General features: G+C 36.9%; 1 protein-coding gene across 4 annotated transcripts in view; it reads right to left on the bottom strand.

The window, feature by feature from the left end:
* Positions 1-13093, bottom strand: part of ZDHHC14 (zDHHC palmitoyltransferase 14) — a 354193-nt gene that overhangs the window by 54243 nt on the left and 286857 nt on the right. The window lies entirely within an intron of this gene.

The raw sequence follows: 13093 nt of genomic DNA, 5'->3' as shown, positions 1-13093 counted from the left end.
TATGGGTTTCATTATTAATATCTTTGTTGATGGGCACCGGGACTAGGGAATTCTAGGCCAGAGAATATACCTGGTATGTCTGGAGGTAAAAAGGTGTTCAGTCTATGCTGCTTCTTTACTTTCTTATACCATTTTCTCCCCATCCCAGCTCTGTACATCCTTCTCCAAAAAGGTTTCTTCTTGAACAATGATGAATTGCTGTCTTTTAAAGTATAAGTCTCTAGGACTCCAAACTGCTCCCTATACCTAGGAGTCTTGGGTCTTTAAAAGTAAATGAGAGCTTTTTTGTCACCATGAAAAATGTTAAATGAAATCTTTGATGCATTTATGATTTATTTTTTCCTCTTCAAGTAATGACAAAGTGTTTTTCTTTTCTCTACTATTCAGCTGATCTATTCAAAGTGATATTGCAACACACCCACTCACATTTCGGAAGCCTGCACTGTGGGTGGGGAGGAAAAATGTTAGGCATATGACTTAACTTTTTTTCTGGTTCTTTTCCAAGTTCAGTACCCCATTCTATTTCCATACATACCTATGAATGTGTGTATACATACACACACACACACATATATGCATATACACATACATGTGTATGTGAGGTGACAGTATAAAGAAATGGCTAATGTCATGAGCCACAGGGAAATTAGTCTCATTTCTTTATAAACATGCCACTTTCCAGTGGCATTTTGAATCATGGCAAGCATTAGAATGATTAGAGTATTACCAGGAAAATAAAGTATATCCAAGTAACTGTGCCCTATGGTTACCAAGTCCCTTCAATTTGCTTCCTCACCTTTTGCTCTACTAATCACTAATATCAAAAATCACTGCTCTTGATGTAAGCCTCATTTACCTCATAACTTTCCACCTGCTTTTCTACTGATTGCCTTTCTATTGATCTTTACCTAGTTCAAACTTGTACTACCCCAGTCCCTCATCCTCCTCTGTCCCTTTCACTGTGCACTTTGGAACCATCAATCTATTGTAAACAAATTCTTCATTATTATAAACTTTTTCCTCTTGTACTATTTGTAACTTATGGTATTAACTGATACCTGATTTTCATTTGAGGATGACATATATACGTTATCACTGCCTTAAAAAATGGTGTTTCTTCACTATGGTGCTATTAGAAACCAAGAGGGATGGAAATTCAGGGAAACCTTGAAGGATTTGCATGAACTGATGCTGAGTGAGATGAGCAGAATTTCTCTCTCATCACATTCAATTTAGATCAATGTATACCATGGAAACAATTCAAATACTAACAGACTGCCTTCTGGGGGAGGGAAGCAAGATTAGGGGAAAAATTGCAAAATTCAAAATAAATAAAATCTTTCTAAAAAATGGTGTTTCTTTCTTTCAAGCCTTTTAGGAACTGGGGTCTACCTAACTGCCCAAACTAAATTTCTGTCCCTTGAAGTGGGAGAAATGAAATAAAAGTCAAATGAATGAGTGGCTCTAGGCTGAACCTAGAACATGGATTCATCATTACATCTTCCCTTTGTTCTGGTGTTTGGTATGGCTAGGTTCTCAAGAGCCATAATTCATGATTCTAAATAAACATAAACACATGGCAATAACTCACACTTACCAAAAACTAAGAATTAACAGGTGAAAACCTAGGAGCTCAACATGAATGTCACCACCACTAGCTGGTCTTGCACTCTACATAGCCTCTCTACTCTTGCATCAGCTTATTTGAAATATTTAATTTAATTATTTTTTTCCACTGAGCAGACATTTTTTGTCCTCTACTCCCTTCTACCAATTGAACAAAAAAGGAGGAAAAAAAAGAGTAAACCTCCATGACAAATATTCATAGGCAAGTAAAGCAAATACCCTCATTAGCCATATCCCCAAAGGACTCTGATTCTGTATTTTGAATCTATTACCCTCTCTCAAGAACTAGGAAATATGCTTCTTCTTCAGTTCTCTGGAACTGCACCAGACAAACTCACTGCTCAAAGCTCTGACTCTGAGTCTATTTCCTCTATCTGATAACTTCCCTAAGGAACTTTAGTCCATGATGCAAGAGTTAATGAAATCTATGTTCAACTCTAATTACTGATAACCTTCACCAAAGAGGAACTTCTATCTTCTAATGTATCTCCATACCCAACAGTTCTTTACTATCCCTACAATATTTATATATTGCCACAACTGATAGACAGAAGAAACTATACTCCTTGCCTCTTCCTCCCTATTCCATAATTTTCCTTGGCTCTCACTCAAAAAGGTCACCTCATTTAATGTTCCTGCATTTTATTATATCACCTTTGCTTGATTCTTGTCTTTGCCTGACACTTCCTTCCAGAATATTCTTCTACATATCTCAATGATTTAGATACCCTGCTTATTGATTTTCTTTCCAGCCCATCTTCTGCTGCCATTCTTATTTTTTTTTTTTTAGGATTTTTGCAAGGCAAATGGGGTTAAGTGGCTTGCTCAAGGCCACACAGCTAGGTAATTATTAAGTGTCTGAGACCAGATTTGAACCCAGGTACTCCTGACTCCAGGGCTGGTGCTTTATCCACTGTGCCACCTAGCCACCCCTCTGCTGCCATTCTTAATGACTTCAATAATCACTCTTAACAGTTCATCAACTTCCTCAACTCTAATGAATATTTCTACCTAACTTCAGTTACCCAACTTTTTAGCTTTTCCAAGTTGTATTGCCCAACAAAAACTTGAGGCAGGTACAACATGTGAAAGTCCAAAGAAGAAAATTGAATGAAATTTTCTTTAAGATACTTTTATGATTGCAACTCTATACATTCTATTTGCAAGTTAGAAGGCAAGTTTGCAATGGAATTTGAAAATATAGTGAAATGCAGTTGATTGTTTCTAAAATCTTGTAATCTATTCTCAAAGTCCTGTGACAAAATAGCAATTACTGTTACACAGAGAAAGTAGTTTGTTGCAATTATGATGTCATATAATGTTTTAAAATACATATCCTAATTCCTATATGCATATCTTTTGTAAAAAAAAACCCAAAAATTCCAGGAGTCAAGACTGTACAATGTTAGTTATGTGCAAAAGTCAAGCCATGCTAGTTAAAGGGTAAGCTGGTCTGTGATGTTACAATAAAGGCAATATGTGTTCACCTATTCCTTCATTTTCTGGTTACTTGACTTGGGTTGCATGAATGGGTTTTGAGGGTTGCGTGTGGCCTGCAGGGCTTGAGTTGAACACACTTCTTTAGACTTTTCTGTCACTCAAAACTGCTATAGTTTCTAAATCTTGAACTTTGCAATTCCCCTGATTGACTGCAGTCTCCTAATGCTTCCATGCCCTATCAGCTATACCTGCTCTTCAACTTATTGCAATCTTTGGGCCTTTCATTTGCCCCTTTCCTTCTGGTTCTCTCCCCCCCCCCCCCACTCGGGATTCTCTCCTCTCCATCCAGAGTATTAACTCTATGGTAGATAATTTTTTTTTTGTAAGCCATTTTAATAAGCTTTTCTCTGTTCTTGAATTCCCTATCCCTTGACCTACTGTTGTTTCTGCCTTTCAACTCTTCTTTCTGATTAACTTTCAGATAGGTTTTCATGGCTTCTATTCTTGAGTATAGATGAAGAAACCCACAGAAAGCTGAAAGAAGCAATTACAAATAGATGCTACATAACTGCTGCATATTTGGATTTTTGTCCTGTTGATTTAAGCTACTTTGTCCATAGCCTCTATTGCAAATTTTCTTCCCAAGCCCCAGACGTATTTCCTGCCTAACTCTCTCAGCAGATAATCTTGCCTCCTATTTTACTGAAGGGGAAGGTAAAAAGCATTTCTATAGTACCTACCATATGCGAAGCACTGTGCTACATTATTAAGAACATTAAGGATACCTACCCTGAGCACCTCCATTTTCCCTCCTCCACATCTCAATGGTATGTTTGCTCATTGGCAAGACTAATTTTTCTTCATCTGAGCCTCTGAGCACATTATCTTTTAATTCCTTCATGTTCTTACTTGATCAATACTTTCTAATCTAGTTTTCATTTTCTCCCTTTCTATTTGCTTCATCTGCGCTAACACCATGCTTAGCAACAAACAAATAAAGCTAGTTATTATAGCTAGCATTTGAATGTTGCTTTGAAGTATGCAGAATGTTTTTCAAATAGTATCTTACTTGACCCTCACAATAATTTTAGAAACTATGCAATTATTATCCCCATTTTACAGATGAAGAAACTCAAACAGATAGAGGTTAAAGACTTGGCCAGAATCACAAGCTTAGTAAACACCCAAGGCCAAATCTGAACTCAGGTTTTTTTTTTAATTCTAATCCATTGCTCTATCCACTACTTTACCTAGTTGGCAAACAAAAAAAAAATATCCTATTACCCCTTTAAGTTATTGTTATCTTAGGGGTTCTTTAGTATGTCTGTGAGGGAAGCTGTCAAAGTTGAGCAATGAACTTCAATGAACTCACAGTTCTTGAAAGCCTTTCATGAAAGAACCACACCTATTTTCTATGACTACAGCATTCCTTCTGTTGACCAATAAGTGTGCAAGAAATTTAATTTTCTGTCATAAAATAGATTATTTTTCTCACTGTACATGAGAGGTGAAGATAGGTCTGAACTGAGCAGATTAGTTCAGGCATTTGGAAACTCGTGAATAAATGACAATGTTATCACCACGTGATGCTCCACTGAAAACTGGAAAACAATAAAAAATGCTGGGATGTATTTATGGGTATTACAAAGTGGAAAGGGCATGGTTGAATTGGTCCTGGGTCACTCTTTCCTTTTGTTCTGGCTGTTGAGATCTAGAGAATGTCGTGTATAGATGTCTAGCTCTGTATAAAAATGGTGACCTGCACCAATAGATGTGAAAGTATCTTGGCTGATTGCCAAGAAATCAGCACTATGGGGAATGTTATAGTTCTCTGATTGTGGTGGGATTAATGACATACTAATAATCATAATTCAATAATAACAACAAAAATAAGTGTTGGTCACCACTATTAGCACTTAAATAAATTATATCATTGAACCTGTGAGCACTTTAACTTTGTGCTACTATTCCCCCTGCTATAGATGCAGAAACTGAGGCTTAGAAAGGTTAAGACTTACCCATAGTCACACAGCTAGAAAGTGCCTAACGTAGCTAAGAGTTAAATTAAGAGTCTTCTTGACTCAACATCCAGAAGTCTATTCACTAGGTCATGAAATCACTAAAAGATAGTTTTTAAAACACCAAAGCCCCATCAAGGGAGGGAAACATTTTCAAAAATTTTAAATTTTTTTATTTATTTAAGGTAAGGGGTTAAGAATGACTTGCCCAAGGTCACACAGCTAGGCAATTATTAAGTGTCTGAGGCCACATTTGAACTCAGGTCTTCCTGACTCCAGGACTGGTACCCTATCCACTGTGTCACCTAGCTGCCCCCTCATTTGCAAAAAAACCTTTTGATAAAACTTAGGATGAGTGTGGATGGGAACCTTAGAATTAAATTAATGATACAATTATCAGTGAGAAGTTGAGGATCAGTTTTGATGACACCAAATATATAATGGTATTCACAATATTTGACACTGACAACTGAGCCAACATGATCAACATGGCTAACAGCTATAGAGTGTCTGGAGAGAGAGAGAGGTGATCAGTTCTAAATGCCCGGACAAATAAGTCAGTAGACCTGAAGACTAGGTAGGAAACAAGGGTAAGCTGATGGTATTGAAGGTGAGAATTTCTGTGTATTTGTTTTTAAATTGGGAATCTATAAAAAACTGGTTTCATGTGTTATATAAGCCAGATAGGTTGGCTATTAGTCTTTTCTACTACTACCAATATGGCTCTAGCTATAATGAAACATTTTCTTATGGAGTTAGGCTGTAGGATATCAAGTTCTTAAAGGCTTTGGAATAAACCAGGCTGGTCCCAGAGGATATAATGGTGAGAGAGCTTTCAGTACTAGAGACAAAAAGCTTGGTTAGCCAAGCTCTCAGGAGAGAAGACTGGGGTTTAGGTTTTAAACCACTGGGTTTTCCGCTTCCCTTGAAGGTTCCTGGAATCACAAAGAACTGTACAATATATGGATAGTACAGTAGAGTGATGTGAAGAAGAGAAAAGTGGATCTGGAAGATGACCACATGGATGTGCATCTTGACTAATTACAGATCTGAGGTCAATCATTATCTTAATGAGACTTAATTTTCTGAATGTCCAAAGTTTTTTTCCAAAGACTGGGTCTCCTCATCTTTCCCAGGGCTTTACTGATCAGCAAGAGACTTGCTTTGTTTGTGACCTGGGCTTCCTTAGGCAACTAGCTCACCCATACCTGAGAGTTTTCCCGATTGACACAACGTACTGTAGCTTAGAACTACTGAGTTCAAGACAACTGCCAGCTTCAACCTCTTTGATAGACTGCATTATAGGTTGGTACTACCACACCCTGCTTCAGTTTCTTAATTTAAAAAATTGGAGCGGGGAAGCAGGAGTTGATATGGATCATCTGTGATTCTAGTTTTAACTATGATCTTGTGATATTTGATGTATATCTATGATATATGGCAGGAACATTCCATGGAAATTAGATGTGTTCAGAACCGGTTCCCCATATTCAGCATTTCAAGGTTGGAAGCTAACTTGTTTCTGTCAGTCTGAGTAGTTAATGCAGAAGGTTGCAATAGCCAACACTTGGCTGTCGTTACTCTCACCATGTTCTCAGCATATATGGGGCTGTCAAACTCCCTTATGCCATCTCATCCTCCCTGCTCCTAACCTCCTGGATCAAAGTCTTGAAGAAGTGGACTTTTTTCAGTTGTGATGTCAGTGGAGACAACTGTTCATATGACCTTTGATTCTTTCCAACACCAATGACACCTTATCTAGTCAGTATGGACATCCCAGGAAGGTTCAGATTTGGGCCAAGAAGGTGATATGCTCTATAATGCTTTTGGTTTCTTTGAGAGCATGGGAGAAAACAAAAGGGGAAGGCTAAGGACATAGTCACTGACACTGAAGTCTCTTCCCTACAAAAGCTGCATATACAAGTCAGGGATAGATTCTCTAGGCCCTCAGAATAGTCATTCAGTAAACATTAACTTTCTACTCAGGCACTATGGGAAGATCTGAGAATACAAAGACAGACAAAAGACAGTCCCTGCCCTCAAGGAACTTACAGTCTGATGGAATCAATGTCTAATAAGACAACATGCTCACCACCATGTACAAATAATGTATTGACAGGATAAATTAGAGATAATCAAATGAGGGAAGATATGAGCATTTAGAGGGGTTGAGAAAGGCTTTTTGTAGAAAGTATGATTTTTTTCTGAGGCTTGAAGGAAGTCAGGGAAGCCAGGAGGTAGACATGAAGGAGATCAAAGAAGACTCTACATTTTTCCTAGAGAAAAGATAGATGACTTCTGATTATCAGGATCACCAGAACAAGAAGACTACTGACTCCTTCATGAAGATCCTTGATAGCTATAATTCAGGCCTGTAAGAAGTTGGTCAGGCGAACTCACTTTTCAATAAAGTATCCAAAAGGTACAGTCTGAGGATGGAAGCTATGTATCAGGGGAAATGAGAAGAAATGAAATCCTGTACAGAGATGAACAGGAATGACATTTACAAGTTAGGTTCAGGTACATGAAAGATCCATTAACTGAGTACATGAAAGTCAGGATGATCAAGTAACCTGGGTTGGAACCTATTGCTGATGCCTCTGAAATGGACAGTTTGAAATGTTCATCTGAATGCCTGTGAATTCTGCATTTTGGGGTTTGGTCACTCATACTTCTTCTGCAGATATGGATACTTAGTTTTGTGCAGTGTTTCATCTAAGCAGGGACTCCACTATGAATGGTAATATTGAAATATGAAATAATAATAATAATGATGATGATGATGATAGCTAGAATTTATATAGTACTTTAAGGTTTGAAAAGTATTTTACAAATACTATCTCATTTGGTCCTCACAACCCTAGGAGCAGATACTATTATTATTCCAATTTTACAGTTGAAGAAACTGAGGTAGAGATTAAGTGACAAGTCCAGGATCCTACCAATAAGAATGTCCAAGGAAGGGTTTGAACTCAGGTCTTCCTGATTCAAGGTCAAGAGCTCTATCCAGTGCTTAGCCTCTGGGCTAAAATTCAAGTGACCTTGCTTTTTAAATGAACCAAGGAAGAAAAATCAGTTTGTGAGATCTCATTGTTACTAATTAAATGCCTTCATCTGATTTACCCTTGCTTTAACAACCTATTAGGAATGATTTCTATGGGGAAAGAAGGAAAGCATTGTTGTTTTTTAACTCAAAAGTGATATTAATTGTTAAATTAGAAATCTACAATACTGTGGTTTTCTAATAGGAAGAATAACTGAAGAGCAAAAAGTATAACTGAATGGTTATGAGACAGTCAGGATGAAGTATGAGATATTTAAAAAATTAGGGATATGTATCACAAGAATTACAAGAATTTTGCTTTTTCAATAGTAGGGGGAATGGAAAAAGAAAATCATTTTTTTGTTAACCAAAAATATCTTAAATTTAATTATTAGAAAACGAAACAAAACTAGTTTGCCTTTGCTCCTGTCAACAAACATGAAACTCTCCAGAAGACAAGTTAAACAACTGAAATTTTGGACCTTTTCTTATTAGATGCTTTAAAAAATATACTCTTTCTTGGTTGACAGAAACATAATTGCACAAAATGAAGATGTTTGGTCATTTTTGACTCTTAGCAAAAATTCTGGAATAGTTTGCCATTTCCTTTTCCAGTTCACTCTACAGAAGAGGAAATTGAGGCAAACAAGGTTAAATAGTTTGCCCAGGGTGACAATCTAATGATTTTTTTTTTGAGGTTGGATTTGAACTCAGGAAGATGAGTCTTCCTGACCCCAATCCCAGAGTTATCTCTATTGCACCATTTAGTGGTCTGAAAAATTGAAGACCACTACCTTTTCTCAGCTAGGAATATAGGGATGCAAAAATACTTCATTCAATTTTTTTTCCTTAATTGTAAACAAAGAGAACTTTTATGGGCATCCCAGGAAAAACCAAATAGCAATTGTAGAGATGAAGGAAAGCTTCATAACTAAGATGGTGATTAGCCTTTCTCTTGAAGGATCAGATGGATTCTATGAGAAGAGGAAGGAGTACATTTTGGGTATGGAGGACAAGTATTGTAAATTCCTGAAGACAGGAAGGAGAAAGGGGAAAAAAAGGTCAATTTGGCAGAATTATGGAATAGGTGAATGGGAATAATATAAACTAAGACTGCTAAGGTAGGTTGGGACAGTGTTATGAAGGGTTGTTTTTTATTAATTTTTATTAAAGATATTATTTGAGTTTTACAATTTCCCCCCAATCTTACTCCCCCCCCCCACGGAAAGCAATCTGTCAGTCTTTACTTCATTTCCATGTTGTACCTTGATCCAAATTGGGTGTTATGAGAGAGAAATCATATCCTTAGAGAAGAGACAAGAATTCTAAGAGGTAACAAGATCAGACAATAAGATATCTGTTTTTTTTTTCTAAATTAAAGGGAATAGTCCTTGAACTTTGTTCAAACTCCACAGCTCCTTAACTGGATACAGATGGCACTCTCCTTTGCAGACAGCCCCAAATTGCTCCCGATTGTTGCGCTGATGGAATGAGCAAGTCCTTCAAGGTTGATCATCACTCCCATGTTGCTATTAGGGTATACAGTTTTTTTTTCTGGTTTTGCTCATCTCACTCAGCATCAGTTCATGCAAATCCCTCCAGGCTTCCCTGAAATCCTGTCCCTCCTGGTTTCTAATAGAACAATAGTATTCCATGACATACATATACCACAGTTTGCTAAGCCATTCCCCAATTGAAGGATATTTACTGGATTTCCAATTCTTTGCCACCACAAACAGGGCTGCTATAAATATTTTTGTACAAGTAATGTTTTTACCCTTTTTCTTCATTTCTTCAGGATATAGACCCAGTAGGGATATTGCTGGGTCAAAGGGTATGCACATTTTTGTTGCCCTTTGGGCATAGTTCCAAATAGCTCTCCAGAAGGGTTGGATGAGTTCACAGCTCCACCAACAGTGTAATAGTGTCCCAGATTTCCCACAACCCTTCCAACAATGATCATTATCCTTTCTGGTCACATTGGCTATGAAGGGTTTTAAAAGCTTAACAAGGAATCTTAATTTCATCCTAGATGCAATAGTAAGCAATTAGAGTTTATTGGGTATGAGAGTGACCTGGATAGATCTGTGCTTAAGGAAAGTCACCATGGCTTTTGGCTGGAGGCTTGACTAGAGTGGGGAAAGGCTTGAGGCAGGGAGATAAATCAGGGGCCTGTTTCAATAGTCTTGGTGATAGATTATGAGGTCCTAAACTGAGGTAGCAATTGTTTTTGCATAGAGGTGATAGGTTAAGAGAAAGTAAGGAATGGAGGAAAATATTGAGGTTTGAAATCTAGAATATGGGAAGGAGATGCCTTTGACCCAAATTTGGGTGAGTCAGGGAAAAATATAATGAATTTTATTGTCAATGTATTTGATTTGAGATGTCTCTAGGATATCCACATTTAACCTTCCAATAGACAGTTAGTGACTTGAGGCTGAAACTCAGGAGGAAAGACTGAAGATGAGGGACACAAAGATCTGTCAGCATTATGCATAGAAATGAGAAGTACAACCATGAGAGCATGGTGAGAGCATGGAGAGGAGAGAAGTGAAAAGTGAAGAGGACCCAGGACAGCTCTAGGGCAGACTCACAGGATGTGTGATAGGGAGGATGGTTCAGCAAAGAAGGCAGCTGGCTCAATGAATAGAGTGCTGGATCTGGAATAAGGAAGACCTGAGTTCAAATCTGGCCTCAGACCCTCACTAGTTGTGTGACCCTAGGCAAGTCACATAATCTTTGCTTGTCTTCATTCACTGGAGAAGGAAATGACAAATCACTTCCAGTATCTTTGCCAAGAAGACCTCATACAAGGGGTCACAAAGAGTTGCACATGACTGAATGACTTAACAATAACCAGAAAAAAGAGATATAGAAGTAATCAGATAGATAAATACAACTTCAAACATTGCCAAAGAAAATAAACACAGATCTCAATAAGTGGAAATATATTAATTGCTTGTGGGTATATGCTGAGCCAATATAATAAAAATAACAGTACTATCTCAATTGGTTTTCTTATTCAGTTCCATATAAATGAAATTAACAAAGGATTATTTTATTGAATTAGGAAAAAATAGTAATATTCACCTGAAGGAACAAATGATCAAGAATCCCAAAGAAAATAATGAAAATATAGAGAAGGAAAGAGTTTTAATGGTAACAGATCTCAAACTATACTTCATAGCTGTAATCATCAACACAATTTCGTATTTGGAAAATGAAGGAAAAGATTAGAATTTTGCATTGTTTAAAATATAGAAGAACACAGAAGCAAAAAACCTTGTAGTCTAGTGATTAATAAACCCCCAAAACCCATCTGGGCTCTATTTGACAAAAACTGCTAAGAAAATTGGAAAGCTGTCTGGCAGTATTTAGGTTTAGAGACCAACACTTTATACCATATATGGAGAAAATGGATACTTGACTTAGATCTAAAAGATTACATCATTAGCAAATTAGAGAAGGAAAGAACAAGTATTTGCTAAAATATCTAGATTACTAAAGGTCATCGGGAACCTGAGAATGTCCAGAATAAATAAAATTCCAAAATAGCTCACTTAAAACTCCTAGAAAACAAAGAGATGAAAACTCATGCTATATAATTAAATATTTTAAAAGATGGAAGCAGGAACTGTAAGAGAGTTTATATTTAACTCATATTTATGTCTATGTATTCTTTTTTCTTTTTTTTAGGTTTTTGCAAGGCAAATGAGGTTAGGTGACTTGCCCAAGGTCACACAACTAGGTAATTATTAAGTGTCTGAGGGTGGATTTGAACTCAGGTACTCCTGAGTCCAGGGCTGGGGCTCTATCTACTGCATCACCTAGCCAACCCTATGTCTATGTATTCTAAGAAAAAGAAATACCCAGAAAAAAAGGGAAAACTATTTTGATTGGGAAGTTCCAATCTCTTCCTCCTCTAGAATCTGTTTTTTTTAATTTTCTAGAAATTAAAAAAACTGAAAAGGTTTTGAAGTTAAAAAAAAGATTGAGAAAATGTTTGATGAGATGTTCATAAAGTGACCCAGACTTTCCCTCCCTTCTCAAAGCTGTGAAATAGGAAGATTTTTACATTAAAAAAAATCTGTCCTCTTTGATCGCTGCAATTCCTGAACACAAAGCGATTCCTGCTGTTGCAGATCTCTTGGATCCAAGGCTCAAAGGTAGACATGGAAGTGATGATAATAACAGTATCGTCACCTTTGACAAAACATGTTTCAAGCTTCGGGCTTGATATTAGAAATAGAATTTCAAATATTGCAGAAGATAACTTCCTTTGGTATCTGTCTAGTAATATAGGTGAGCTTTCTGTGATACTAGGACCTCTTGAGTGACGGGGTTGGCAAAGCTTTTTTATCTTCTACATTCCAACTCTTGCTTCTCATCTGTTTCAGATGCCTCCAATTTTTGGAGTTTATCAAACAAATGGGTCGACATCTGGTAGCATGGCAGAGAGAAAACAATCCTGAATTTGGAATCTGAGGAACTAGCTTTGAATCTTGAGTCTACTATTTAGCTACCTGTGTTACTTTGAGCAACTCACTTCCTTAGAACTCAGTTTTACCATGAAAGGAAGGGGTTGGATTAGATGACAGCTAACACATCATCTAGGAATAACCCTTTTAGATTCTAAATGCACCAAATCATGAAACAAGATTCTGTGATTCTTTAGGAAAGGATAGATCAATTCATCTCAACCTAGATATTTCTTCAAATCTTGAGAATTAGGGAATATGTTTTTCAAAAAAGGAGCAGGAATGAATAAGAATTTCTACAATGCCTCCTATGTGCCAGTTATTGAGTAAGTACTTTTACAAATATTTTATTACACCATTATAAAACAAGTCTCTTTTCAGGAAGTCAGAATGACAATATATTTTCTTATTTATTCTTTCAACATCTCCTGTTGGGAAGTATTGAGAAGAAGCAGGACGAGTTGCTCCAAGGCAATATTTGATGTTAT

This window comes from Macrotis lagotis, chromosome 5 (assembly GCF_037893015.1).
Source record: "Macrotis lagotis isolate mMagLag1 chromosome 5, bilby.v1.9.chrom.fasta, whole genome shotgun sequence".
Taxonomy (NCBI): Eukaryota; Metazoa; Chordata; class Mammalia; order Peramelemorphia; family Peramelidae; genus Macrotis; species Macrotis lagotis.
This window is presented reverse-complemented; position numbering and strand designations above follow the sequence as displayed.